The following is a 14,829-nucleotide window of genomic DNA, read 5'->3' on the forward strand; positions in this document are numbered from 1 at the left end:
GCCGATAAAGCACGGGAGGAAACACTACTACTACTACTTCATCAAAGAGATGGTATACGATTACGTGCCATTTCTTGCGCTCAGGAACTCTAAAGTGTCTTTCATTATGTGAAATGTGTACAAAGAACTGGGAGGGCTGCTCACATATGTTAAAAAAATGTATGATCAATCTATACTTCAGATTTTCACTTATCGCCCTGCGTCTCAAATGTATCCCTTGCAATTAAACAGGATTCGCTGTATTCTGCTGAGATTGTAGTAAAAGCCAATAGAGATGCTTTAAGTGGAATAATACAATTGTCTTAAGCTGTAAAAGATCCACCATCAGACCTCCTGCAAGGTTGATCTCACATGATTGGCTAAATCTTCCTGCTGGGCTCGCTACATCGTTCAAATGGCTGCTAAGCTTCCACTAATAGCATCTAAGACGATGTAATGGCATATGCACGTTTGTAGTACAAGAAACACCAGCGAGTCCATCACAGTGTAACTGAAGGAGCAACCTGACGAATCGGTGGCTCTGTAGAAAATATCAGCTGACGGGCCGAGGTCACGTGACCACAAGCCCCGAAGTAAAACATCCGGATCCAATCAAGCAAATCTCTGCTCCAATTCCTCTCTCCTTTGCTGCGCTTCCAAGTTGCGGCTTTGGAAGCTTTTTGGCAGGGATGTCGAGATGACACAGAGCGGGCCGTGATGGATGGCGAGTGGGAGCGAATCCCGGTTGGGTCCGGGTCGGCGAAGCGCTTCTTGGTTCCGCTACAAAGCCCGTTCGTACAAAATCGGCTCCATGTGCTTCATTGTTGAATGGAAAGTCAAGTCGCCGCATCCAGAAGCTTCTTGTCATTTGGAAGGCGATCCAGAGACATCCCGCCAACAGGCCTTTTATAATAAATAAATAAATAAATAAATAAATAAATAAATAAATACATAAATAAATAAAATCTTTAAATGTTGCAAGCAGTTGGGGAACCGGAGTTGTTGTTCTTGTTAAGGACCCGATCCAGAGCTCATTGCTTTTTTTTTTCCCCTTCAATTATTTTGAAGAATTTTTTTTTTTTTCCCCCTTGAGATTTTAAAAAATTACCTTCTTGGAAAAATATTTTTTTTAATGTATGCAATTTATCTTATTAAAATACAACTTATCTTGGAAAAAGTACAACTTTTTGGTGGGAAAAAAATCCACTTTTTTCTCCAGTCATATTATTTAAGCTGAGTACGACCTCAACAGTAATTGACTTGATGTTGTTGGTTCAGTACAGCTGCACATTGTGTGTTTTTTTGTAGCTTGTGATATTTTACAACGAGCTGTCCGCCCTCCAATAACATATCCCAGCAATTTTCTTTCTTTCTTTTTTTTTTAACCTTGAAACACAACGCTGTTGGCACGTGGCAAGCAGTCGGCGCTCGCTAATCGAGACAATGGCGCTCTACCGGGCCGCACTACTTGAAATTGGCTCCTGTTGAGGTCAGAACCTCCATCATCAGCGTCTTGAGCTGGCGATCCAACTGACTCGCTGCTCCCGACATCGTCTCCCCAAAAAGGTTAATGGAAGTTTGTCACCCATATTTGACTCCGCCACGGCTGCTGCTCGCATTTGTCAAATTTAACCCGCAACATCCACAAAAAAAAAAAAAAACAAGAGGAGGAATTGCAGTAGCTTTTTGGTTCATGAACTTAATTTGTTCTGAGACACAATGTTTCCCATTGAAAATGATGCAGCAAAATGTAAAATCTCAGGAGATAAAGGCCGTATAACCATGAGCAGAAATATCACAGTATTAAAATTACTGCTCTAAAATTACCTTTTTTGAAATGTTTGGTCAATAAAAAATTGTATTTCTCCATTGAACACGATCTTATTTTTAAACAAAATGTAAAATATTCGGTAGAGAAGAAATGTGTATCATACTAAGTTTAAATAAATTAATCAATGTTAACATCTTCAGTTTTAATTCTTAGTAAGTCGGTGTCTCGTCAATGGTGAACTATTTTTGGAACAGAACTATGGTCTACTCATGTTGTCCTTGGGGCTAGCTAGTACCTGTTGGAACTATTTTTTTATTTTATTTTTTCCCTTTTATAGGGCAAAAATCAGCAGCGTAAAAAAGGCCTCCATGTTTGCATAGTGTATTTCGTCTTCCTCACTCGCCGTGGCCTTTCTGCTCGCTGAGAAGGATGTTTGGCCCTAGTGTGCAACCAAGAGTTAGCGACGTTTTCTTTTCTTTTTTTTCTTCGTGTTACAATTGTCCAATTGAGTCGCTTTCAGCCATGGCTCTCAGTCTGCAGCAGTCTTTAATTGCATGCTCTCAATTGACACAACAACATCTTTATAAGAGACACTTTAGAGACATCAGCACTCGCTGACCTGAAGTTATTGTTCCTCCACAGGACCATTTGGACCCGCTTTACGTTGTGGCTCGCTCCGGGGATGGATGCTAAGCTAAGCGGAGCTGAGCTGGCCTAAGGTAAGCTGCGGTTGCGTTTTAAAAAGCGGATTTTGTGTAATTAGCGCTGGTGGAATGTTTGATTTGCTGAGCACAGTTTTGGTGCGCTACACTGATCCTCTTTGTGCTCGCTAACTAAGATGCATTAAAAAAAAATGCTCGTGCTGCTTTGGGGACGCGTGATTACTTTATGGTGTTCAAATCTGATAAAGCAGAAAAAAAGGGACACAGAAGTTAGAGAGAGGTTGAGCATACCTTGTTTTGTGTTTTTAGATAAATAAACAAACCATTCTTCATTTAGATTTGCATTAAACCAAAGGAGCATTTGGAACACGGGAAAGAGAAAAACAATCATTATACTACCAGATTAAAGTCTGAATCCTACAGGAGAAATACTCTCTTTTTTTTTTTTTTTTCTTTTTTTTTTTTTTTTTCCAGGAAAATATTTACTTTGTACGTTCCAAGAATAATTATCTTTTGGAATAATTTTTGGGGCATGGGGGTGCAATAATAATGTGGCATTTTCAGGAGGGGAATTGAAGGAAGGTGTCTGCAGTTAGTTGCCTGGCATGTCATCACGTCATCCACATAATGAAATTATTGACGTTATCAGTATGGCGACTGTGTTCCAGAAAGTCGATCGCACACAGCGATAAACAGGCTGAGTCACTCATCAAGCAGTCATGTTCATGAAATGTTGATGGTACACAAAGGATTAGTGGTTATTCTAATATGATTGTGTTAGAAATAAGATTCTAAACGGGCATTAGTTTAGTTAGTATCTCTAATCAGACGGGTGAATGATGAGTTTGTGCAGACATTAGAAAATTCACTTTTTAAAATAGGATTTATTTTCCCTTTTTTTTTTTTTACTTTTCAAATGTCAAATTGTAAAATTAGAACTGTTTATCTTTTTAAAAATACAAACCTTCTGGTTATATGGTTATTACCATACACATATTTACTCAAGCAAAATATGACAAAGATTATGACTTGTCTACAAATACGTTTTTAGCTGGGGAAAAAAATGTAATTAAAAAACTCTTGTTGACAAATCAGACTTTTTAAATCAAACAAATAGCATATTAGTACATATGCCTTTGGCTGGACATAATGCATGGATGGATATAGGCAATCTCATATATTAAGCATCCTTATCCAGCTTAAGTAGACCATAAGTGTCACTAATAGCGGATAAAATGTTATTAGTAAGACAGTTGTACGACTAATAGTCTCACTAGGGCGGCCAAATAGCCAACGAGTACCTTAAGATGGATATCAGCGATATTGAATAAATGCTCAAACAGCTTTCCAGCGTTTCGCGCAGTGATGACGAACCCGTACGACCAGTCCTCACGGCCCGTTGATGGGTCAGTGAGCGCCGATGACAGGTCACCCCGCGGGATGATGCAAAGCAGATGGCGGGCTGGATGGCGCCTGCTGTGACCTTCAACGCTGCTTGACTGTGATAACACATAGACACACACACAAGAAGAAGACATCAATGTAGCAACAAATGCTGCAACTGGAGGCTCACTCATTTTATTACGTCCATTACGGCTTCACAATAGACTGTCTGCCGCTGTAAGGAAATCAAATTGAAGACTTCTTAAGGCAATTTGGATCCAATTTTAACACCTTTCTCTATCTGAGGATGATATTGGCTCAGTTTTATATGTTGCCTTGCCCCATATATTCGTGCATTCACCCATTTGCAGATATTTTTTTGGTAGAAGATTACTTGTCACTTTATGGCTAATTGAAGCCTTCATTCTCAATTTAATAGGATCGGTGGACACCCTGCTCAAAGATGATAATGCTCACTTTTGATTGACACTGTCAGACAGCTGTTAATTAATCAATTAGTTATTGTGGCATAGTGACGGTGATGTTGAGCTGATGATGATGATGATGATGATAGGAGCTGGGAAGTGGACAGCTGGAAGGAGGATCTTGTGGTGGGGGGGTGCCGAGTGACACAGAAGGAGGTGTCAGATGTGTAATTGGAGTGAGGCCGATAGCGGGAGGCTTTATTAAAAAGAGCAAGTTGTTGTGTATCCTCGTGAGCCTCATGACTCCTCAAAGTCATCGTTGTCATCCTCCCCTGGGGAGGTTGGACTTGAGCCGCACATGTGCTCATCGCAGCTTTACATACACAAAAAAAGTAAGGGTATAAATTCAAATGCAGAACTTTTGAATGTCATTGTCATTTGCTTCTTGTAACGCTCTCAAAATAAACTTGTTTCTCAATTTCAACTACTCTAAATGTGTATTGGCCTATCTGAGGCAACGTTGTATGGCATTGTTTTAACATGGCTAAAAGCACTAGTAAGTTGTTGGAAAATAATGACCAAATATATTAAATATAGCCATGTGGAATTTATGCTAATAGCATTGCTGACACTAAGTACATTACAGTGATTCAACCAAAATATATATATATATATATATATATATATATATATATATATATATATATATATATATATATATATATATATGTATATATATATATGTATATGTATGTATATATGTATATATTGATTTTGTAATGAACAATTAACATCAACAAATAAGTCAAGTAACATGACTCCCCCCTCACTCCCATTTCAGAGGGGAAATAGTAGATGAACTAGAGATGCAACAACAGTGTTTCTGTGGAAGAAAAAAAATCTAATCCGATTAATCTGCAGGACTCCTGACAGTAAAAAAATGTAGTTTTTTGGGGGGCATACAATTGGCATTGATTCAGTGGAATGGCGGAAAAATCAATTAAAATGGGATTTCTGTGGAAAAAAAATTCTGATGAGATTAATGTGCAGGACACTTGAATAAAAAAAAAAAAAATCTATAAAAAATTATAAAAATCTATTTTAAAGTGGTATGTTGTGCCGCAAACTCCTGTGATTTGGTGGAATGGAGTTAAAAATGGTTTAAATGGATTTTTAGTGCATGTGCAGGACACTTTCTTGAATAAAAAAACAAAAATATCTATTTTACCAAAAAAATTTTTTTTATAAAAAATCTATTTTAAAGTGGTATGTTGCACCGCAAATTCCAGCGGTTCGGTGGAATGTAGTTAAAAATGGTTTAAATTGGATTTCAGTGGATTTCAATAAAACAGACGCGCAGTCTGTGTTGTCAAAAGGGAGCTCCTTCCCTCGTGAGCTTGTTTTTTGTATGTTGTCAGCAAGGTGCAGTAAATCTTCTTCTGTGGTGGAGTGATGAAAAAAAAGAGAGTGTTCTTGTTAATCCTCTGCGCTCGTGACCGCAACACGACTGCTGACACACTCAAAACCTTGCGGAAATGGCGCCCGCCCCGCCGCCGCCGCCGCGGTCCTCTAGGGGGGGTGCTGGGCTAATCCCGCGCCGGTCACAGCGGCGAGATTGCGGCGCGCTCAAAGCTCCTCGCCGGGACCACTTCAAAGTGACGCCAAGGACGCATCTTTGTGAGCTGGATGCTAATGAAGCCTGGAAACACCACACCGCCGTTCACCTCAGTCCTCCTCCTCATCCTCATCTTCCTCTCCTTCTTTTCGGAGGTGACTTTTTTTTGAGAGCCTTTGTGCTCTCTTGAGCTTTATTGACTGCAGAGACAGCCATGACAGCGGCATTCCTCTCAAGCCATTTAAAGAACACTTTCACTCTCTTTTGAATTATCACGCCATCTATAAGATATTTCAGAGATGGCTGAGCCAAAAGTAGGTCTTATGTTCGTTCACCTTTTAAATTCCTTTACTGAAGGCAGGAAGGATGGAAGCAAGGATGTATGAAGGGAAGAAGGACTGATTGAAGGTGGCAAGGATGGAAAGAAGCCAACAAGGATATATTACTAAGGAAGGATATATGAAAGGAAGGTGGAAGGATGGAGAAAGGAATGAATGAAGTAAACAAGAATTATTGAAAGGAAGGACGAAAGACTTAAGGAAGGAAACAGATTTGGACAATAGAAAGTAACAAGAACGAGAAAAGGATGGCGATAGGAAAGATGAAGGAATGATCGAAAGAAACGTGTCAAAGAATGGAAGGAAGGAAATATGGATGTAAAGGAATTGTGCAAAAAAGAAGGAAGGATGTGTGGAAGGAAGCAAACAAGTGTATATGAAGGAATGAAGAAAGAGAGGACAAATAATGAAGAATGGCACAAGGAAGGATAGACGGACAAGGGAATGAATGAGGGAACCAAGGATGTATGGAAGGAAGAGTGCAAGGAAGAATGGATGGCAGACATAAAGGATGAGTAATGAAGAAAATTGTATGAAAGGGAGGGTTGAGGGAAGGAAACAAGGATGTATGGAAGGAAGGAAATATGGATGTAAAGGAAATGTGCAAAAAAGAATGAGGATGTGAGGAAGGAAGGAAGCAAGTGTGAAGTATGAAGGAATGGAGAAAGGTCAAATAATGACGAAAGGGCAAAATGATGGATAAAGACAGACAAAGGAATGAATGAATGAAGGATGTATTGAAGGTAGGGGTGTTCATATCATACCTTCTACGATATTACCGGTGTACTTTTTTGGGTGATAAGAATTTGAAATATTGCGAAATTGACGTGGTGACGTAATCCATAACATCATACGTCATGTTGTCCATTTTGGACGTACACGCGTTGTTTGCTACTGCATAAAAATAATGCCGGAGCGTTTGGCTGTGAGCAAAAGTTAATTGCTGGAGCACTCTTGATCAGACGCAATCCTTAAAATAAAAAAAGCAGATGGTGGTTGGATAATAGTACTGAATCGGTCGCGTATTTTTTGGCCAAGATATACAATCCTCGGTGGTTATTTTACCGTGACTGGTAAGTCGCCGCCTAGTTGACGTGACTTTGTGATGCTAACCGACTGCTAAGCTAATGTGCTCTCGACGAGAAGATTTCACCCACCCCTAATTGAAGGAAGAGTATAAGGAAGGATAGATTGAAGACTAGACTAGACTAGAAATGAGGACATATCAGAGGATGGCAGCTAGGAATAATGAAGGAAGAAATGAAAAAAGGATGAATGGAAGGAGGGGGCTCACAGCTACTTTTAGAGTCAACAGACATACATAAATTCACACCTTTCATTTATTCAAAACACTTTCTTACTTACCTCCGTGAGCCGGCACCTTAACGTGGTGGAGGGGTTTGCGTGTCCCAATGATCCTAGGAGCTATGTTGTCTGGGGCTTTATGCCCCTGGAGGGTCACCCATGGCAAACAGGTCCTAGGTGAGGGGCCAGACTAAGAACGGCTCAGAAGACCCTGATGATGAAGAAGAATTTTGGAGACGCGTTTCCCTCGCCCGGACGCGGGTCACCGGGGCCCCCCTCTGGAGCCAGGCCTGGAGGCGGGGCTCGCTGGCGAGCGCCTGGTGGCCGGGCCTGCACCCATGGGGCTCGGCCGGGCACAGCCCGAAGGGGCAACGTGGGTCCCCCTTCCCACGGGCTCACCACCGGTGGGAGGGGCCAAAGGGGTCGGGTGCAGTGTGGGTTGGGTGGCGGCCAAGGGAGGAGACCTTGGCGGACCGACCCCCGGCTACAGAAGCTGGCTCTTGGGACATGGAATGTCACCTCTCTGGCAGGGAAGGAGCCCGAGCTGGTGTGCGAGGCCGAGAAGTTCCGACTAGATATAGTCGGACTCGCCTCCACACACGGCTTGGGCTCTGGTACCAGTCCTCTTGAGAGGGGTTGGACTCTCTTCCACTCTGGAGTTGCCCACGGTGTGAGGCGCAGAGCAGGTGTGGGCATACTTATTGCCCCCCGGCTCGGCGCCTGTACGTTGGGGTTTACCCCGGTGAACGAGAGGGTAGCCTCCCTCCGCCTTCGGGTGGGGGGACGGGTCCTGACTGTTGTTTGTGCATATGCACCAAACAGCAGCTCAGAGTACCCACCCTTTTTGGAGTCCGTGGAGGGTGTGCTGGAGAGCGCTCCCTCTGGGGACTCCCTCGTCCTGCTGGGGGACTTCAACGCTCACGTGGGGAATGACAGTGAGACCTGGAGGGGCGTGATTGGGAGGAACGGCCCCCCTGATCGGAACCCGAGCGGTGTTCTGTTATTGGACTTCTGTGCTCGTCACGGTTTGTCCATAACGAACACCATGTTCAAGCATAAGGGTGTCCATATGTGCACTTGGCACCAGGACACCCTAGGCCGCAGTTCGATGATCGACTTTGTAGTCGTGTCATCGGATTTGCGGCCGCATGTTTTGGACACTCGGGTGAAGAGAGGGGCGGAGCTGTCAACTGATCACCACCTGGTGGTGTGTTGGCTCCGATGGTGGGGGAAGATGCCGGTCCGACCTGGCAGACCCAAACGTATTGTGAGGGTTTGCTGGGAACGTCTGGCGGAATCCCCTGTCAGAAAGAGTTTCAATGCCCACCTCCGGCAGAGCTTCTCCCTTGTCTCGGGGGAGGTGGGGGACATTGAGTCCGAATGGACCATGTTCCGCGCCTCCATTGTTGAGGCGGCCGATCGGAGCTGTGGCCGTAAGGTGGTCGGTGCCTGTCGCGGCGGCAATCTTCGAACCCGCTGGTGGACACCAGCGGTAAGGGATGCCGTCAAGCTGAAGAAGGAGTCCTATCGGGCCTTTTTGGCCTGTCGGACTCCGGAGGCAGCTGACAGGTACCGGATGGCCAAGCGGAACGCGGCTTCGGCGGTTGCTGAGGCAAAAACTCGGGCATGGGAGGAGTTCGGTGAGGCCATGGAAAACGACTTCCGGACGGCTTCGAGGAAATTCTGGTCCACCATCCGGCGTCTCAGGAGGGGAAAGCAGTGCACCATTAACACTGTGTATAGTGGCGATGGGGTGCTGCTGACCTCGACTCGGGACGTCGTGAAGCGGTGGGGGGAATACTTCGAAGACCTCCTCAATTCCACCAACACGTCTCCTTTTGAAGAAGCAGAGTCTGGGGACTCTGGGGTGGGCTCTCCTATCTCTGGGGTCGAAGTCACTGAGGTGGTTGGAAAGCTCCTCGGTGGCAGGGCCCCGGGGGTGGATGAGATCCGCCCGGAGTTCCTAAAGACTCTGGATGTTGTGGGGCTGTCGTGGTTGACACGCCTCTACAACATCGCGTGGACATCGGGGACAGTGCCTCTGGATTGGCAGACCGGGGTGGTGGTCCCCCTTTTCAAGAAGGGGGACCGGAGGGTGTGTTCCAACTACAGAGGGATCACACTCCTCAGCCTCCCTGGTAAGGTCTATTCAGGGGTGCTGGAGAGGAGGGTCCGTCGGGAGGTCGAATCTCGGATTCAGGAGGAGCAGTGTGGTTTTCGCCCTGGCCGTGGAACAGTGGACCAGCTCTACACCCTCCGCAGGATCCTCGAGGGTGCGTGGGAGTTCGCTCAACCAGTCCACATGTGTTTTGTGGATTTGGAGAAGGCGTTCGACCGTGTCCCTCGGGGAGTTCTGTGGGGGGTGCTTCGGGAGTACGGGGTGCCGGGCCCCTTGTTACGGGCTGTTCGGTCCCTGTACGACCGTTGCCAGAGTTTGGTCCGCATTGCCGGCAGTAAGTCGGATTCGTTTCCGGTGAGGGTTGGACTCCGCCAAGGTTGCCCTTTGTCACCGATTCTGTTCATAACTTTTATGGACAGAATTTCTAGGCGCAGCCGAGGCGTGGAGGGGTTCCGGTTTGGTGGCCTCAGCATTGCATCTCTGCTCTTTGCAGATGATGTGGTGCTGTTGGCTTCATCAGGCCGGGGCCTCCAGCTCTCACTGGAGCGGTTCGCAGCCGAGTGTGAAGCGGCTGGGATGAGGATCAGCACCTCCAAATCCGAGACCATGGTCCTCAGTCGGAAAAGGGTGGAGTGTCGTCTTCAGGTCGGGGATGAGATCCTGCCCCAAGTGGAGGAGTTCAAGTATCTTGGGGTCTTGTTCACGAGTGAGGGTGGGATGGAGCGGGAGATCGACAGGCGGATCGGTGCAGCGTCTGCAGTGATGCGGACTCTGTATCGGTCCGTCGTGGTGAAGAAAGAGCTGAGCCAAAAGGCAAAGCTCTCGATTTACCGGTCGATCTACGTTCCAACCCTCACCTATGGTCACGAGCTGTGGGTCGTGACCGAAAGAACGAGATCCCGGATACAAGCGGCCGAAATGAGTTTCCTCCGCAGGGTGTCCGGGCTCTCCCTTAGAGATAGGGTGAGAAGCTCGGTCATCCGGGAGGGACTCAGAGTCGAGCCGCTGCTCCTCCGCGTTGAGAGGAGCCAGCTGAGGTGGCTCGGGCATCTGGTTCGGATGCCTCCTGGACGCCTCCCTGGTGAGGTGTTCCGGGCATGTCCCACTGGCGGGAGGCCCCGGGGACGACCCAGGACACGCTGGAGAAACTATGTCTCTCGGTTGGCCTGGGAACGTCTCGGGATCCCGCCGGAGGAGCTGGTTGAAGTGGCTGGGGAGAGGGAAGTCTGGGTTTCCCTGCTGAAGCTGCTGCCCCCGCGACCCGACCCCGGATAAGCGGAAGAAGATGGATGGATGGATGGACTTTCTTACTTAAAACCATGATTTCAAGCCCAACCTTTAGCTAAAAACCCTACTTTAAATCCCCTGATACTGATAAACTTCATCTGGGAAGCTGCACTAAGAACATAACCGCACAATTCCTTAGCTGGATCTGCTAATGTTAGCCACACTAGCGTATTGTTGCAGTGCGATGTATGTGACTCCTATTTAACTTTCACAAGTGTCGAATGTTGAATGAGGCAGCAGCTGTGTGGCCAACCTGTGCTATGTCATCTAACAGCTGCGACTCTTTGCGTTCATTAGCGGCGCCGCTAACTTGAGATGCTTTTAAGATGCTGTCGTGCTTCTTTCACAACAAGTATTTTTGTTGCTTCAAGTATGAAAAGAAAAAAAAAAAGCATAAGGCTGGCAGTCAGCATGGTGTGGAAAGTGTGTAGGCGGCAGCTGAGCCTGGTTTGGCTCTTTAAATCACTGATTGATGGTGAGTCTAAACAATTCGTAAGCCTAATATTATAATTGCCTAAGTTTTTTTTTTTTTTTTTACCTTAGTGTTACAAATGTTATATATATATATATATATATATATATATATATATATATATATATATATATATACATATGTGTCTCTGCGCCTCTCAAGACCGTGATCGCATTTATTTAAAATGAAGCACACTTGACGAGGAAGTGTTGGCATTTTTGTGTATATTTTGACAACCACAAAGCTGCCGGTTGCTATTGATCGTTAGTATAACCGCGGCAAAGTCACGATTGGATGGTTGCCTTGGTGACGTCCGACCCATGTCCTCCTCACCCCTCCCCCCCTCCCAAATTCCCCGTTCTTCATGATTGCGAGTGGTCATAAGCGGCATTTACTGGTTCCCTTGGAGAGGCATTAAAGCTGATTGCAGCATTAATTGTCCATTCCAACATGCTTAAAGTACAGCTAGCAGACTGATGATGCAATGCGCTCGCTTTGTTTTCATTGCAATAACAAACAAAACCTTAGCGACACGTTTCATCATTTATCTAGACCTTCAGCCATTACTATTTTTTTCGTCTTGTAGTTCTGAACCTCTGTTTCAATAAGGTATTCACTTCATATAGCTGACTTTTCTGGATGGCACAGAGAGGTGAAAGTTTCAACGTTGTGTTTAAAATAAGGTTTAGTGGTGTTTGCCACCTTTGATTTCCATGCCAGTGTTGAATCAAGCAGATTAATTTTGTGGATGAGATGATGTCATGTCGTCTCTTATGTCCTCTTCTTGTCCTCTTCACCTTCCTCACGACTCCCGACTTCACATAATTACACCTCATCCTCGTTCATCTTCACTTCTTGGCTGCACTCTCGTCGTTCGAGTCCTTCCTGGAAAATACTAATTTGATTATGTCTGATGATTGCGACCAAATATGAACCACGGAGGACAACAAATTGTGGTGGGGGGAAATGAGTTTTCAAGAATTGCTTGTGGATGAAGCATGGCGGCAGAGTTTGATGACGCTTAGTATAGCATAGTTTGGACATTTTGTAACTTGAACCCTAGAAGCTTGACCTAGCAACTTGAAATTTAGTTGTGGTTTCATTTATGAGTAGACCCACCAAAAAGTTTCAAAAAGCCAGGCCCCAAAAGACACAGGAAGTCTGTCATTTTACTTTGATGTGACTGTTTTAGATAATTTTTGGCCCAGGTGCACCTCACCATATTTTTGGAATACTTAAGCCCACTAAGCTCATTTAATTTAGCCACATGAACTTTGGTAGAAATGTCCAACATGAGTAGACCCACAAAAATGCCTCAAGAAATAATTGCTGAAGACACACAATAAGTCTTCCATTTTGCTTAGAAGTGACGAGTTTAGTGTCATTTTTCTGCTTTTAGATTTAGCCCCTGAAACAAAGCCTGCAGGACTTAACAGTATGAAATTTGGTAGCGTTGTCTTTCATGAGTAGACCAACAAAAAGTGATTATTTTAGGTTTACTTTTGGCCCAGGTTACGCTAAACCATCTTTTTACAAAATTTTAGCCCTTAAGCAACGTTGACTCAGCAACATGAAATATGGTAGTGTTGTTTATCATGAGTAGACACACAAAAAGTCTTCCGAATTCATGTCGTAAAAAACACAAGAAGTCTGCCATTTGGGTTCGAAACAGCCATTGTGGCCATTTCCATGGGTCCTTCAAGTAATTAACTTTTTCCATCTGATTGCTGCTAAATTTAAACCATGCATGCTAGACAGATGGTCGTCTCTTTTGTCTTCTCCTCGCGCACTTCACTTTCCTCACGTTTCTTTATTCGTCACTCTTCCACCTCATCTTTGTTCATCTTCAGTTGGGGCTGTGCCCTTCTCGTGAAAAGGTCACCACAAGCGGAAGGTACGCTCAGCTCTTTCCAGGCACTCACGTCGCCATCCTCGTAATTACCGGCGAAACAAGACGCTCCGGGAAGTTTGGTCAGCGCCGCAACCGGCGGAAGCGTCATTACTGACAATCTTCCCGCCGTTATCCGCCGTGGCTAAGCCGCTATGATTGGTGGGGGAGGACGGGGAGGAGGAGAAGATGATAGAGGAGAAGAGTGGCGTGCAAATTGGAGGTTTTTCACCAGCCGCCGTCTATGACGCCGCATGAAATCAAAGCTGATGTACGACAGCTTTCCGAGGAGCTGCACGGGAAACGTTTCCGCCCTTCACGTCGAGACGTCCACACTTGTGAGCTCATATTGCCGTCTCCCGATGTCACCGCGATGAGCTCAAACATCTTTTGACAAGTTTACTTATTTGAAAGGAGCTATATAAATCGAAGATAATAGTCGTAGTTTTATTTATTGACGTTCTTTTATAATTTATATTTAACTTATAGGCACTTGTGATGTCATTTTCAGTCAACAGCAAGTGACAAAATGGTCGCCCCACTGAGATGGATAAATGTGGGGATTTTGCTACTTAATTCATATTCCACAAATGTAATATTAAACAGAATGCCATGTTTCGACTAGTTGGGGGCCTATAGAACATATTATTGTCGAAAATGTTTGACTTGACTTCCCCTATAAATCAACAAGGAACTTTCAGTTTATGTTGAAGGTGGCGGGACCATATGGATAAAAGTGGTAATGTTATGCCTGAAAGAAGACCACATTTCCCTTGAGGACAAGCGCACTGCATCATTTTTGAGCTCACGCCAGCGAGTGAAATCCGGGCCAGTGTTGATCCTTGACTTTCCTTTTATCCGGGTAGCTTTCCTTTTTCTTTTTTCTTCCCTCAGACAAAACTTTTCAGTTGTTTTGCAGCTTCTGCCAGGAAAGCGGTAATTGTGCAGCGACATTCAAATTGACTTCCGTTTTTGTAACAAATGGGGAAAGGGGGAAGTGACGCATGCCATAAAGCAGTCAGCAAATTTGTAGTTTTTTATGTTAACATCCTCCTCAGTTGTTTAGTGCCAATAAAAATGATAGAGACCACCTCAGGCCATGGCAAAGCTAATATTCAACTAGTTTTAAATCGCTGTCTCATCAGAAGAGTGATAAAAATATTTTATTAAGGTTGAAAAGTTCCTTACTCTGCGATTGGCTGGCAACTGGTGTACCCCGCCTACGGCCCTAAGCCAGCTGGGATAGGCTCCAGCACCCCGACGACCTTTGTGAGGAGCAAGCGGTTACGAAAATTCCTTAGTGCCACTTTAAGGATAAAGTATCGTAAAACAGACAAATGTTCTGCCTACAATTCATATGTTGTAAAAATGTATGCTATAGCAGTGCTGCAAATGATGAGCTACAATATAGCAGCAGTTTGCTGTACTCTCCTCAAATTCTCCATCAGGCGCCCCTCCCAACTTGCGTCCGCCCTCCACGACCGTATGGGGGGTACGAGGCATATCAGCATATCTTTGATGATTATTATTGACTGCTGGGGGCATGTGTATGTGTGCAGCAGCCCGGTGTTCCCTCCAAGGTGAA

At 44.9% G+C, this 14,829-nt stretch overlaps 1 protein-coding gene across 2 annotated transcripts in view; it reads left to right on the forward strand.

The window, feature by feature from the left end:
- sema6cb (semaphorin 6Cb) overlaps positions 1-14,829 on the forward strand; it is a 95,732-nt gene that overhangs the window by 14,706 nt on the left and 66,197 nt on the right. For both annotated transcript variants that reach the window (XM_077528341.1, XM_077528342.1), the window contains exon 2: positions 2,393-2,469. The gene's annotated coding sequence lies outside the window, so the exon portion shown is untranslated. The remainder of the gene's footprint in view (positions 1-2,392; positions 2,470-14,829) is intronic.

This window comes from Festucalex cinctus, chromosome 7 (assembly GCF_051991245.1).
Source record: "Festucalex cinctus isolate MCC-2025b chromosome 7, RoL_Fcin_1.0, whole genome shotgun sequence".
In the NCBI taxonomy this organism is placed as follows: domain Eukaryota; kingdom Metazoa; phylum Chordata; class Actinopteri; order Syngnathiformes; family Syngnathidae; genus Festucalex; species Festucalex cinctus.